This window comes from Somniosus microcephalus, chromosome 16 (assembly GCF_052327205.1).
Source record: "Somniosus microcephalus isolate GS21.2 chromosome 16, FLI_Smic_1.0, whole genome shotgun sequence".
NCBI classification, from domain to species: domain Eukaryota; kingdom Metazoa; phylum Chordata; class Chondrichthyes; order Squaliformes; family Somniosidae; genus Somniosus; species Somniosus microcephalus.
This window is the reverse complement of record NC_141002.1, coordinates 76,021,926-76,034,405: the sequence shown is the minus strand read 5'-3', so window position 1 is coordinate 76,034,405 and position 12,480 is coordinate 76,021,926. Positions and strand designations below refer to the sequence as shown.

The 12,480-nt window shown below is 48.9% G+C and overlaps 1 long non-coding RNA gene across 1 annotated transcript in view; it reads left to right on the top strand.

Moving 5' to 3' along the window:
- Positions 1-5,852: 5,852 nt before the first annotated feature.
- The window catches only part of LOC147106300 (uncharacterized), a 29,268-nt gene continuing 22,640 nt past the window's right edge, over positions 5,853-12,480 (top strand). Inside the window, exon 1 of the long non-coding RNA XR_015081477.1 lies at positions 5,853-6,164. This is a non-coding gene — a long non-coding RNA (uncharacterized LOC147106300). The remainder of the gene's footprint in view (positions 6,165-12,480) is intronic.

Sequence of the window (12,480 nt, the reverse complement as noted above, 5' to 3'; positions counted from 1 at the left end):
TTATTTCCCCAAGTTTCTGCTCAAACTCATTTACATGTCACCGAATGCAAAATCTGCCATCAGCGCAATTGGATTTTCCTTTATAAAATATTCCTTGATATATTTATGGTAACTTGGTAAAGTTTAATGAATACAGCTGAAAATGGGTTTATCACAAAAAAAGACGCATTTTAAACCACAGTGTCAATCCACCACCTGTGAGTAACCCAATTTTAAATTACTTTGAAAAAATATACAAAACTATTTTCTAGTTAGATTGGGATACAGTAGTCAGTTCCTTAGTAAATGTATTACAAAAATTAATTCAAAACCTTTCAAAATGTATCTATTAGTGTCCTTGTGCCCTAAAGTTCCAGGTTAATTTTTGGAGTCTTCACCAAAGGCTTGCAAACGAGCGCAATTAACGAAACTCCCAATGGTGATTAATTCACCCTGGGGGCGTGGCTAGTTATATGGGCGGGGCCTACTTCTTGTGCGATGTTTTTAAAACTCAAAACTCGAGTTGCGCTGAACGCAATTTGCGCTTAAAATTCTGCGATCTTTTGCATCGGTTACGCCGATATCGGGGAATTGTGCTGGAAAGCCAGCGCAAGCGAGCAGAAACTCCAGGCCCTTATATTTAAACAAAAAACTCTTTATATTTTACATGACAAAACATATAAAAAATAGCTTTGAAGCAATTTGCTAAAATGCAGTTAAATGCACAGTGATATATGTTCCCTGTAATTATATGCCATTGTTTTCTGTGGTAATTGTGGAATAGTGATCCAGTTTAAGGAGATTATGTTATGTTTTGGATTCAGTGGACCCCAAAGGTTCAGTCACCAGAACAAGAGAAGCAAAAACAACAAGCAAGAACACCTCTGTCCTTTTTTGCTGGTCTTGAAGCCTCATTAAGTGCTACAAAAAGATCTTCTGTCTCTTTGATTGAATCATTATATTTGCAAGATCATGAGCCTTTTCCAGGTAATTAGTAGTAATATTAGATTTTAAGCAAGTTTACTATTTTTTCTTATTAATATTTTATTCATTGATAAATTGAAGTCTTCTTAACTAATTCTTGCTGTATTGTGCTTTATTAGAATACAAGATTTTTTTATTGGCACAGTATACGTAACCTTTACATGGACTTTGAAAACATGTGAATGAAATCTAATTAATCATAACCTGGGATAGATACCTTCGCGCTTTGAGGATTCCAGCAGTATTTCTGAATCAAAATTAACCAGATTACCCATTGTAAAAAATTGGACAAATTGTGTAATTGCAACAGGAGACTGGCAAGTAAAGGTTAAAGGTAAAAGAATATTCTGAATAGAATCGTGTGTCTTTTAATCTTGGTTGATCAATCTATATGCGCTTTAATATTTACCTTGGGATATTAGAAATTCATCTTTATCCTTCTTCTTAGGCAATCCCTCGGAACTGAGGATGACTTGCTTCCACATTAAAAATAAGTTTGCAGGTGACTGATGAGTCCAATGCGAGACCTACAGTCTCTGCCACAGGTCGGGCAGATGGTGGTTGAAGGGGCAGGTGGATGGGGTGCTTGGGTTGACGTGCGCTCTTTGCGCTGCCTGCGCTTGGCTTCCGCTTGCTCCCGGCGAAGAGACTCAAGGTGTTCGGCGCCTTCCCGGATGCTCCTCCTACACTTTGTGCGGTCTTGGGCCAGGGATTCCCAGGTGTCCGTGGGGATGTTACATTTTTTCAAGGAAGCTTTCAGGGTGTCCTTGAAGTGTTTCCTCTGCCCACCTGGGACTCTCTTGACGTGCCGGAGCTCCGAGTAGAGCGCTTGTTTTGGGAGTTTCGTATCGGGCATGCGGACAATGTGATCCGTCCATCGGAGTTGATCGAGAGTGGTCAAAGCTTCAATGCTGGGGATGTTGGCCTGAGCAAGAACGCTGACATTGGTGCGCCTATCCTGCCAATGGATTTGCAGGATCTTGTTGGTGGTACCTCTCCAGTGCTTTGAAATGCCTGCTGTACATGGTCCATGTCTCTGAGGCATACAGCAGGGTGGGTATCACTGCTGCTCTGTAGACCATGAGCTTGGTGCCGGGTTTGAGGTCCTGCTCTTCAAACACTCTCTTCCTCAGGCGACCGAAGACCACTGGCACACTGAAGGCAGTGTTGGACTTCATCATCGATGTCTGTCTTTGTTGACAGTAGGCTCCCGAGGTATGGAAAGTGGTCCACATTGTCCAAGGCCTTGTCATGGATTTTGATAATCGGGGGGCAGTACTGTGTGGTGGGGGCAGGTTGGTAGAGGACCTTTGTCTTACGGATGTTTAGTGTAAGGCCCATGCTCTCGTACGCTTCGGTGAAGGTGTTGACGATGGTTTGGAGTTCGACCTCCGAGTGAGCGCAGACGCAAGCGTCGTCTGCATACTGTCATTCGACGACAGAGGATGGGATGACCTTGGATCTGGACTGGGGGCGACGGAGGTTGAACTGTTTCCGTTCTGTAAATTAGCTCCATTCCAGTGGGGAGCTTACTGAGGGTGAGATGGAGCATTGCAGCAAGGAAGATCGAGAAGCGCGTTGGTGCGATGACACAGCCTTGCTTGACTCCAGTTCATAAGTGAATTGGGTCTGTGGTGGAACCGTTGGTCAGGATCATGGCTTGCATGTCGTCGTGAACCAGGCGGAGGATGGTGACAAAGTTTTGAGAGCAGCCGAATTTGAGGAGGACACTCCATAATCCCTCACGGTTGACAGTGTCAAAGGCCTTTGTGAGATCAAAGAAGGCCATGTACAGCGGTTGGTGCTGTTCCCTGCATTTCTCTTGTAATTGACATGCGGTGAAGATCATGTCCATTGTGCCCCTTAGTGGGCGGAATCCGCATTGCGACTCTGGGAGGAGCTCTTCGGCCACTGGGAGAAGGCGATTGAGGAGGATTCTTGCGATGACTTTCCCTGTGGCAGACAGTAGGGAAACTCCTCAGTAATTACCGCAATCGGACTTGTCACCTTTCTTGAATATGGCCACAATTACGACATCTCTGAGATCCCCTGGCATGCTCTCCTCCTTCCAGATAAGAAAAATGAGTTAATGAATTTGCGCCAGTAGTGCTTCTCCGCCATGCTTTAGTGCCTCGGCAGGGATTCCATCTGCTCCTGAGGCCTTGTTGTTCTTCAGTTGTCGGATGGCTTTTTCAACCTCATGCTGGGCTAGGGTTGTGCTGAGATGGTGGCAGGTAGCATGCTGCGGGATGGAGTTGAGGACACTCGCGTCGAAGACAGAGTCTCAGTTAAGGAGATCTTCGAAGTGCTCCTTCCAGTGGGCACTGACTGCCTCTCTGTCCTTGATGAGTACCTCTCCGCTCTTGGCCCGCAGTGGGGTAGGGCCTTGGATGCTTGGGCCGTAGATGGTCTTGACTGCGCTAAAGAATCCACGTCGTGGTTGTCGGCTAGCTGCTGGATCTCCTGCGCTTTCTCCACCCACCATCTGTTCTTTAGGTCGCGAGTCTTTTGTTGGACCTCGGCCTTCAGGCGTCTGTAGAGCCATCTTTCTAGGTATTATATAAAAGAAACCACATTTATATATTTATGTATAAGATGAAAATGTCTTTCAGTTTTCTGCCTAGTAGGAAATGGTCTCCCAATGAATGGTCATTTTTTGACCTGCAGAATAATTTTGAAGATCTTCTCTATCTGTGTAAATATTGCGAGTGCTACCTTCACGACATCCTTTGCTGCAAAGCAGTGAGTAATGGATTGAGTGTATATGGGCAGAGTTACTGATCAAAACAAAGAAGGGTTTCTCATGATTGCTATGTGAAATTCCAAAGTGTTGATATCTTTAATAATATAGAATATCACTCCAAGCAAACTGTTTGCCTCATTTTTAAGGTCAAGAGAAAACTAAGATAGGAATTGATTTAATGGCCCGGAATTTGCGGTGGGTAATAACAGCAAATGAACATGTTTGCTGTTATTACCCCTTTGAAACTTCAGGATTTAGCTCATGCGCATCCTAACGCAGAAATCCTGAAGTTACGGTCAGTCATTCATTGCTCCAACACTGGCTGCCCTGTGGTAACAACCCCCCACCCAAATCCGCGCTGTGGTCCCTCCACCCCATAGCCACAACAGTGTAATCAAGGAAATCAGTGAAACTGACAAAAACTTTGGCTTTCCCGCAGTAATATCACTGTTAAATACCCCGTTAAAAGTTAAGACTCTTTTGGATTAGGTGTAACTGGGGTTTTAACACCGTATTTACTGCTAAACAAACGTTATGGCCCTGAAAAACTAACTTTGCTTTTTTGGAATGTCAAATTTATCCATTTTAGTAAAAATTACAATTTTTAAGAAACTTAAAATTTTTTTTTAAAACTTTGTTCATATTTATGTTAGGTTGATCTTTCCCGCATGTGAGAGTCCCAATCTTTGTTTTGCTCGCTATAACATTTTTAAAAAGTTAGAATAAAAGAAGCTTATTCACTTCCTGGTTCCCGGTGTGTGAGAATTCTGCATTGTGATTGGCTACTTGGACAGCTTGTTGACATCACAGCAGCTCGCGGTACGGATTCCCCATTAACTTACACTGATCACAACTAAACGTCGGAGAAGCCCAAACTTCTCACCACAGGGATCGCAAGATCTTTGTGGGAAGCTTTCTTCGGGGCCAGCAGTGAACGCCTTTGCTTCGCCGCTGTCCGCAGATTACGGGCCATTGCGCTTTACTTTCTCTCCATGTTAAGTGATCAGTGCCCAGGAGTCTGTCAATGCCATTATGAGAAAGTTTCTCAAAACAGCCTAAGCTAATGAATCCTTTTGTTTCCTTTCCTCTTCTTTTTGAGAAGCCTGTGGTTTCACATTAGAAGCTCACAATAAAGACAGAAATTATAATTTAACATATGGGAATTCAACAGATGTATACCTGTTTTCTATTAGTAGTGCAGTGCGTTAAAGCATCAACACGCTGTCCCACCTTTGGAACAGTGACATTTAACGTACAGTCTTCAGTGACCCTGGACATGTAACGCAGACTGCAGTGATGAACATTTCTACATATGATCCAGTGACACTATCAGTTAAATAGTAAGGATCCTACCAACAGGTACATTGCATTACAAATTAACTAAGGAAGATGTCTCATTGGGAATCATTATAAAATGTTACTACTGAAATCTAGAAAAACTCATACTGATAAAAATTATCTGTATCGTAGTTACGATGCTGTTTCACTTCATGCCAAACCTGTCTCTTTTATGCCTGAACTGACCATAAATACCTGCCTGCTTATTTAGTACTACCTAATCAAGAAATTAAGTTATAGATTATTAGAAACAAATCTGGTTTCCTCCTATTGTATTAATGACTGAAAGATCAGTCTGACAGCTTCTCTAAATAAGCAGCTGTTTACCTGTAGTACGTCCTGGATGTTTAGACGTGTGACCCAGCAAATATGAGCACCTGCTAAAGAAGACTTCTAACTCTTTGTAGCTTTGAATTCCTCTGAAAGAAACACCCAGGAAGAATGATTTGTGTAGTAAAGTTGTAATCATGTTCTTTTTGAATGCTACACATACCAACTAAAGCAATTCTCACCCTCCTCCCCCCAGCTTAGAAACTAGAAAGTCCTGTTTACAAAATGTCAGCAGGTGCTCTATTGCTGTTGTGATAGAAGACTCTGTAATGGCAAGCACAGTTGAAATGGCTTATTTGCTATATTAAAAAAGCATGTCAGACAGTCCTGAGAATGGGATCTCATTAAAATGTTTTATATGAAGATGTCAGTCATTAATATTATGAAATCTAGAGGAAGGATAAATTGTAACCTGAATGACTTCAATGTTTTTTCATTCTTACTGTGTATGAGTGAATGAAACTTTGTGAGGCAAAGCACTGCCGTGGAGTCTCTCTTGACGGGAGCATGGAGAATTTGGCAAGCAACTTGACGTGTTCAATTTCCAGGGGATAATCGGCACCAGGAGCACAGCCTCACAAAAATGATCAGAATGTTCCTTTAAGGGAAATGCTAGTTGTCCAAGGTTTTTTTCAAAAAAAAAAGTATAAATTAATTTTTATTTTGTTCATTCTGTCTCTAAGGTCGTGAGGTGGCTAAAGTCTTTAACAAGAAGATTCCTAAAGAAGGCTGGGATTACTATCCCTCTGCTGTTGAATGCATTCTGGATCTCATTAATGCCCATCTGCAGGTGCTTTTATTCAATACAGAGGCGATTATTTTTTTCATACAGTCACTGAATACAGTGTCAATACCACCACTGAATTGATATAAAAATAATTACTGTTGTAAAATGAATGAGACGACATAACTTGGACATTGGTGCCCAATTTTATAAATAAGAAATTTGATTCCAAGTAGATGTTAAACTGTCATAAGATTTCTCTTTGAATATTCTTGATTATACCGTTATATGAGTTGATGTCAATCAAGGTGCTTTTTGGCAAAAGTTATTTGTTACTCATCATAAGCCCGCTCAAAAAAAAGCCGAAGACATTTTTTATTTTTATTTTTGTAGGGCCACGAAGGTGCAAGAGTACTGGTTCTGGGCCCACACAAAACATCTGTCAGCCCCATGCTGCTAGACTCTGCTCCTCCTCAATGCTGCTAGACTCTGCTCCTCCTCAATGCTGCTAGACTCTACTCTTCCTCAATGCTACTAGACTCTGCTCCTCCTCAATGCTGCTAGACTCTGCTCCTCAATGCTGCTAGACTCTGCTCCTCAATGCTGCTAGACGCTACTCCCACTCAATGCTGCTAGACGCTCCTCAATGCTGCTAGACTCTGCTCCCCCTCAATGCTGCTAGACTCTGCTCCTCCTCAATGCTGCTAGACTCTGCTCCTCCTCAATGCTGCTAGACGCTGCTCCTCCTCCATGCTGCTAGACTCTGCTCCCCCTCAATGCTGCTAGACTCTGCTCCTCCTCAATGCTGCTAGACGCTGCTCCTCCTCAATGCTGCTAGACTCTGCTCCTCCTCAATGCTGCTAGACGCTGCTCCTCCTCAATGCTGCTAGACTCTGCTCCTTCTCAATGCTGCTAGACTCTGCTCCTCCTCAATGCTGCTAGACTCTGCTCAATGCTGCTAGACTCTGCTCCTCCTCCATGCTGCTAGACTCTGCTCCTCCTCAATGCTGCTAGACGCTGCTCCCCCTCAATGCTGCTAGACGCTACTCCCCCTCAATGCTGCTGGATGCTGCTCCTCCTCAATGCTGCTAGACTCTGCTCACCCTCAATGCTGCTAGACTCTGCTCCTCAATGCTGCTAGACGCTGCTCCTCCTCAATGCTGCTAGACGCTGCTCCCCCTCAATGCTGCTAGACGCTGCTCTGCCTCAATCCTGCTAGACTCTGCTCACCCTCAATGCTGCTAGACTCTGCTCCTCAATGCTGCTAGACGCTGCTCCTCCTCAATGCTGCTAGACTCTGCTCCTCCTCAATGCTGCAAGACGCTGCTTCTCCTCAATGCTGCTAGATGCTGCCCCTCAATGCTGCTAGACGCTGCTCCTCAATGCTGCTAGACGCTGCTCCTCAATGCTGCTAGACGCTACTCCTCAATGCTGCAAGACTCTGCTCCTCAATGCTGCTAGACGCTGCTCAATGCTGCTAGACGCTGCTCCGCCTCAATGCTGCTAGACGCTGCTCCGCCTCAATGCAGCTAGACGCTGCTCCCCCTCAATGCTGCTAGACGCTACTCCCCGTCAACGCTGCGAGACGCTGCTCCCCCTCAATGCTGCTAGACGCTGCTCCTCCTCAATACTGCTAGACTCTGCTCAATACTGCTAGACTCTGCTCCCCCTCAATGCTGCGAGACTCTGCTCCTCCTCAATGCTGTAGACGCTGCTAGACTCTGCGCCCCTCAATGCTGCTAGACGCCGCTGCTCCTCAATGCTGCTAGACGCTGCTTCTCCTCAATGCTGCTAGACGCTGCTCCCCCTCAATGCTGCTTGACGCTGCTCCTCAATGCTGCTAGACTCTGCTCCTCAATGCTGCTAGACTCTGCTCCTCCTCAATGCTGCTAGACTGCTCAATGGTGCTAGACGCTGCTCCCCCTCAATCCTGCTAGACGCTGCTCCCCCTCAATGCTGCTAGTCTCTGCTCCTCCTCAATGCTGTAGACGCTGCTAGTCTCTGCGCCCCTCAATGCTGCTAGACGCTGCTCCTCCTCAATGCTGCTAGACGCTGCATCTCCTCAATGCTGCTAGACGCTGCTTCTCCTCAATGCTGCTAGACGCTGCTTCTCCTCAATGCTGCTAGACGCTGCTCCTCAATGCTGCTAGACGCTGCTCCTCAGTGCTGCTAGACGCTGCTCCTCAGTGCTGCTAGACGCTGCTCCTCAATGCTGCAAGACTCTGCTCCTCCTCAATGCTGCTAGACGCTGCTCAATGCTGCTAGACTCTGCTCCCCCTCAATGCTGCTAGACGCTGCTCCTCCTCAATGCTGCTAAACGCTGCTCCGCCTCAATGCTGCTAGACGCTGCTCCCCCTCAATGCTGCTAGACGCTGCTCCTCAATGCTGCTAGACTCTGCTCTTCCTCAATGCTACTAGACTCTGCTCCTCCTCAATGCTGCTAGACTCTGCTCCTCAATGCTGCTAGACTCTGCTCCTCAATGCTGCTAGACGCTACTCCCACTCAATGCTGCTAGACGCTGCTCCGCCTCAATGCTGCTAGACGCTGCTCCCCCTCAATGCTGCTAGACGCTGCTCCCCCTCAATGCTGCTAGACGCTGCTCCGCCTCAATGCTGCTAGACGCTGCTCCCCCTCAATGCTGCTAGACGCTGCTACTCCTCAATACTGCTAGACTCTGCTCAATACTGCTAGACTCTGCTCCCCCTCAATGCTGTAGACGCTGCTAGACTCTGCGCCCCTCAATGCTGCTAGACGCCGCTGCTCCTCAATGCTGCTAGACGCTGCTTCTCCTCAATGCTGCTAGACGCTGCTCCCCCTCAATGCTGCTAGACGCTGCTCCCCCTCAATGGTGCTAGACGCTGCTCCCCCTCAATCCTGCTAGACGCTGCTCCCCCTCAATGCTGCTAGTCTCTGCTCCTCCTCAATGCTGCTAGACTCTGCTCAATACTGCTAGACTCTGTTCCTCAATGCTGCTAGACTCTGCTCCCCCTCAATGCTGCTAGACTCTGCTCCTCCTCAATGCTGTAGACGCTGCTAGTCTCTGCGCCCCTCAATGCTGCTAGACGCTGCATCTCCTCAATGCTGCTAGACGCTGCTCCCCCTCAATGCTGCTAGACTCTGCTCCTCCTCAATGCTGTAGACGCTGCTAGTCTCTGCGCCCCTCAATGCTGATAGACGCTGCTCCTCCTCAATGCTGCTAGACGCTGCATCTCCTCAATGCTGCTAGACGCTGCTCCCCCTCAATGCTGCTAGACTCTGCTCCTCCTCAATGCTGTAGACGCTGCTAGTCTCTGCGCCCCTCAATGCTGCTAGACGCTGCTCCCCCTCAATGCTGCTAGACGCTGCTCCGCCTCAATGCTGCTAGACGCTGCTCCCCCTCAATGCTGCTAGACGCTGCTCCGCCTCAATGCTGCTAGACGCTGCTCCCCCTCAATGCTGCTAGACGCTGCTCCCCCTCAATGCTGCTAGACGCTACTCCCCCTCAATGCTGCTAGACTCTGCTCCTCCTCAATGCTGCTAGACTCTGCTCCTCCTCAATGCTGCTAGACGCTGCTCCTCAATGCTGCTAGACGCTGCTCCTCAATGCTGCTAGACGCTGCTCCTCAATGCTGCTAGACGTTGCTCCTCAATGCTGCTAGACGCTGCTCCTCAATGCTGCTAGACGCTGCTCCTTAATGCTGCTAGACGCTGCTCCTCAATGCTGCTAGACGCTGCTCCCCCTCAATGCTGCTAGACTCTGCTCCTCAATGCTGCTAGACTCTGCTCCTCAATGCTGCTAGACTCTGCTCCTCCTGAATGCTGCTCCTCCTCAATGCTACTAGACTCTGCTCCTCCTCAATGCTGCTAGACTCTGCTCACCCTCAATGCTGCTAAACGCTATTCCCCCTCCATGCTGCTAGACGCTGCTCCCCCTCAATGCTGCTGGACGCTGCTCCTCCTCAATGCTGCTAGACTCTGCTCACCCTCAGTGCTGCTAAACGCTACTCCCCCTCAATGCTGCTAGACGCTGCTCCTCCGCAATGCTGCTAGACGCTGCTCCTCCGCAATGCTGCTAGACGCTGCTCCTCCTCAATGCTGCTAGACACTGCTCCTCAATGCTGCTAGACGCTGCTCCTCAATGCTGCTAGACTCTGCTCCTCCTCAATGCTGCTGGACACTGCTCAATGCTGCTAGACTCTGCTCCTCCTCAATGCTGCTCCTCCTAAATGCTGCTAAACGCTGCTCCCCCTCAATCCTGCTAGACGCTGCTCCCCCTCAATGCTGCTAGTCTCTGCTCCTCCTCAATGCTGCTAGACTCTGCTCAATACTGCTAGACTCTGTTCCTCAATGCTGCTAGACTCTGCTCCCCCTCAATGCTGCTAGACTCTGCTCCTCCTCAATGCTGTAGACGCTGCTAGTCTCTGCGCCCCTCAATGCTGCTAGACGCTGCATCTCCTCAATGCTGCTAGACGCTGCTCCCCCTCAATGCTGCTAGACTCTGCTCCTCCTCAATGCTGTAGACGCTGCTAGTCTCTGCGCCCCTCAATGCTGATAGACGCTGCTCCTCCTCAATGCTGCTAGACGCTGCATCTCCTCAATGCTGCTAGACGCTGCTCCCCCTCAATGCTGCTAGACTCTGCTCCTCCTCAATGCTGTAGACGCTGCTAGTCTCTGCGCCCCTCAATGCTGCTAGACGCTGCTCCCCCTCAATGCTGCTAGACGCTGCTCCGCCTCAATGCTGCTAGACGCTGCTCCCCCTCAATGCTGCTAGACGCTGCTCCGCCTCAATGCTGCTAGACGCTGCTCCCCCTCAATGCTGCTAGACGCTGCTCCCCCTCAATGCTGCTAGACGCTACTCCCCCTCAATGCTGCTAGACTCTGCTCCTCCTCAATGCTGCTAGACTCTGCTCCTCCTCAATGCTGCTAGACGCTGCTCCTCAATGCTGCTAGACGCTGCTCCTCAATGCTGCTAGACGCTGCTCCTCAATGCTGCTAGACGTTGCTCCTCAATGCTGCTAGACGCTGCTCCTCAATGCTGCTAGACGCTGCTCCTTAATGCTGCTAGACGCTGCTCCTCAATGCTGCTAGACGCTGCTCCCCCTCAATGCTGCTAGACTCTGCTCCTCAATGCTGCTAGACTCTGCTCCTCAATGCTGCTAGACTCTGCTCCTCCTGAATGCTGCTCCTCCTCAATGCTACTAGACTCTGCTCCTCCTCAATGCTGCTAGACTCTGCTCACCCTCAATGCTGCTAAACGCTATTCCCCCTCCATGCTGCTAGACGCTGCTCCCCCTCAATGCTGCTGGACGCTGCTCCTCCTCAATGCTGCTAGACTCTGCTCACCCTCAGTGCTGCTAAACGCTACTCCCCCTCAATGCTGCTAGACGCTGCTCCTCCGCAATGCTGCTAGACGCTGCTCCTCCGCAATGCTGCTAGACGCTGCTCCTCCTCAATGCTGCTAGACACTGCTCCTCAATGCTGCTAGACGCTGCTCCTCAATGCTGCTAGACTCTGCTCCTCCTCAATGCTGCTGGACACTGCTCAATGCTGCTAGACTCTGCTCCTCCTCAATGCTGCTCCTCCTAAATGCTGCTAAACGCTGCTCCCCCTCAATGCTGCTAGACGCTGCTCCACCTCAATGCTGCTAGATGCTGCTCCCCCTCAATGCTGCTACACGCTGCTCCCCCTCAATGCTGCTAGACGCTGCTCCCCCTCAATGCTGCTAGACGCTACTCCCCATCAATGCTGCTAGACGCTGCTCTGCCTCAATGCTGCTAGACGCTGCTCTGCCTCAATGCTGCTGGACGCTGCTCCGCCTCAATGCTGCTAGACGCTGCTCCCCCTCAATGCTGCTAGACGCTACTCCCCCTCAATGCTGCTAGACTCTGCTCCCCCTCAATGCTGCTAGACTCTGCTCCTCCTCAATGCTGTAGACGCTGCTAGGCCCTGCGCCCCCTCAATGCTGCTAGACTCTGCTCCCCCTCAATGCTGCTAGAGTCTGCTCAATGCTGCTAGACTCTGCTCCTCCTCAATGCTGTAGACGCTGCTAGACCCTGCGCCCCCTCAATGCTGCTAGACGCTGCTCCTCAATGCTGCTAGACGCTGCTCCTCAATGCTGCTAGACTCTGCTCCTCAATGCTGCCAGACGCTGCTCCTCAATGCTGCTAGACGCTGCTCCTCAATGCTGCTAGACTCTGCTCCCCCTCAATGCTGCTAGACTCAGCTCCTCAATGCTGCTAGACTCTGCTCCTCCTCAATGCTGCTAGACTCTGCTCCTCCTCAATGCAGCTAGACGCTGCTCCTCAATGCTGCTAGACGCTGCTCCTCAATGCTACTAGACACTGCTCCTCAATGCTGCTAGACGCTGCTCCTCAATGCTGCTAGACGCTGCTCCTCAATGCT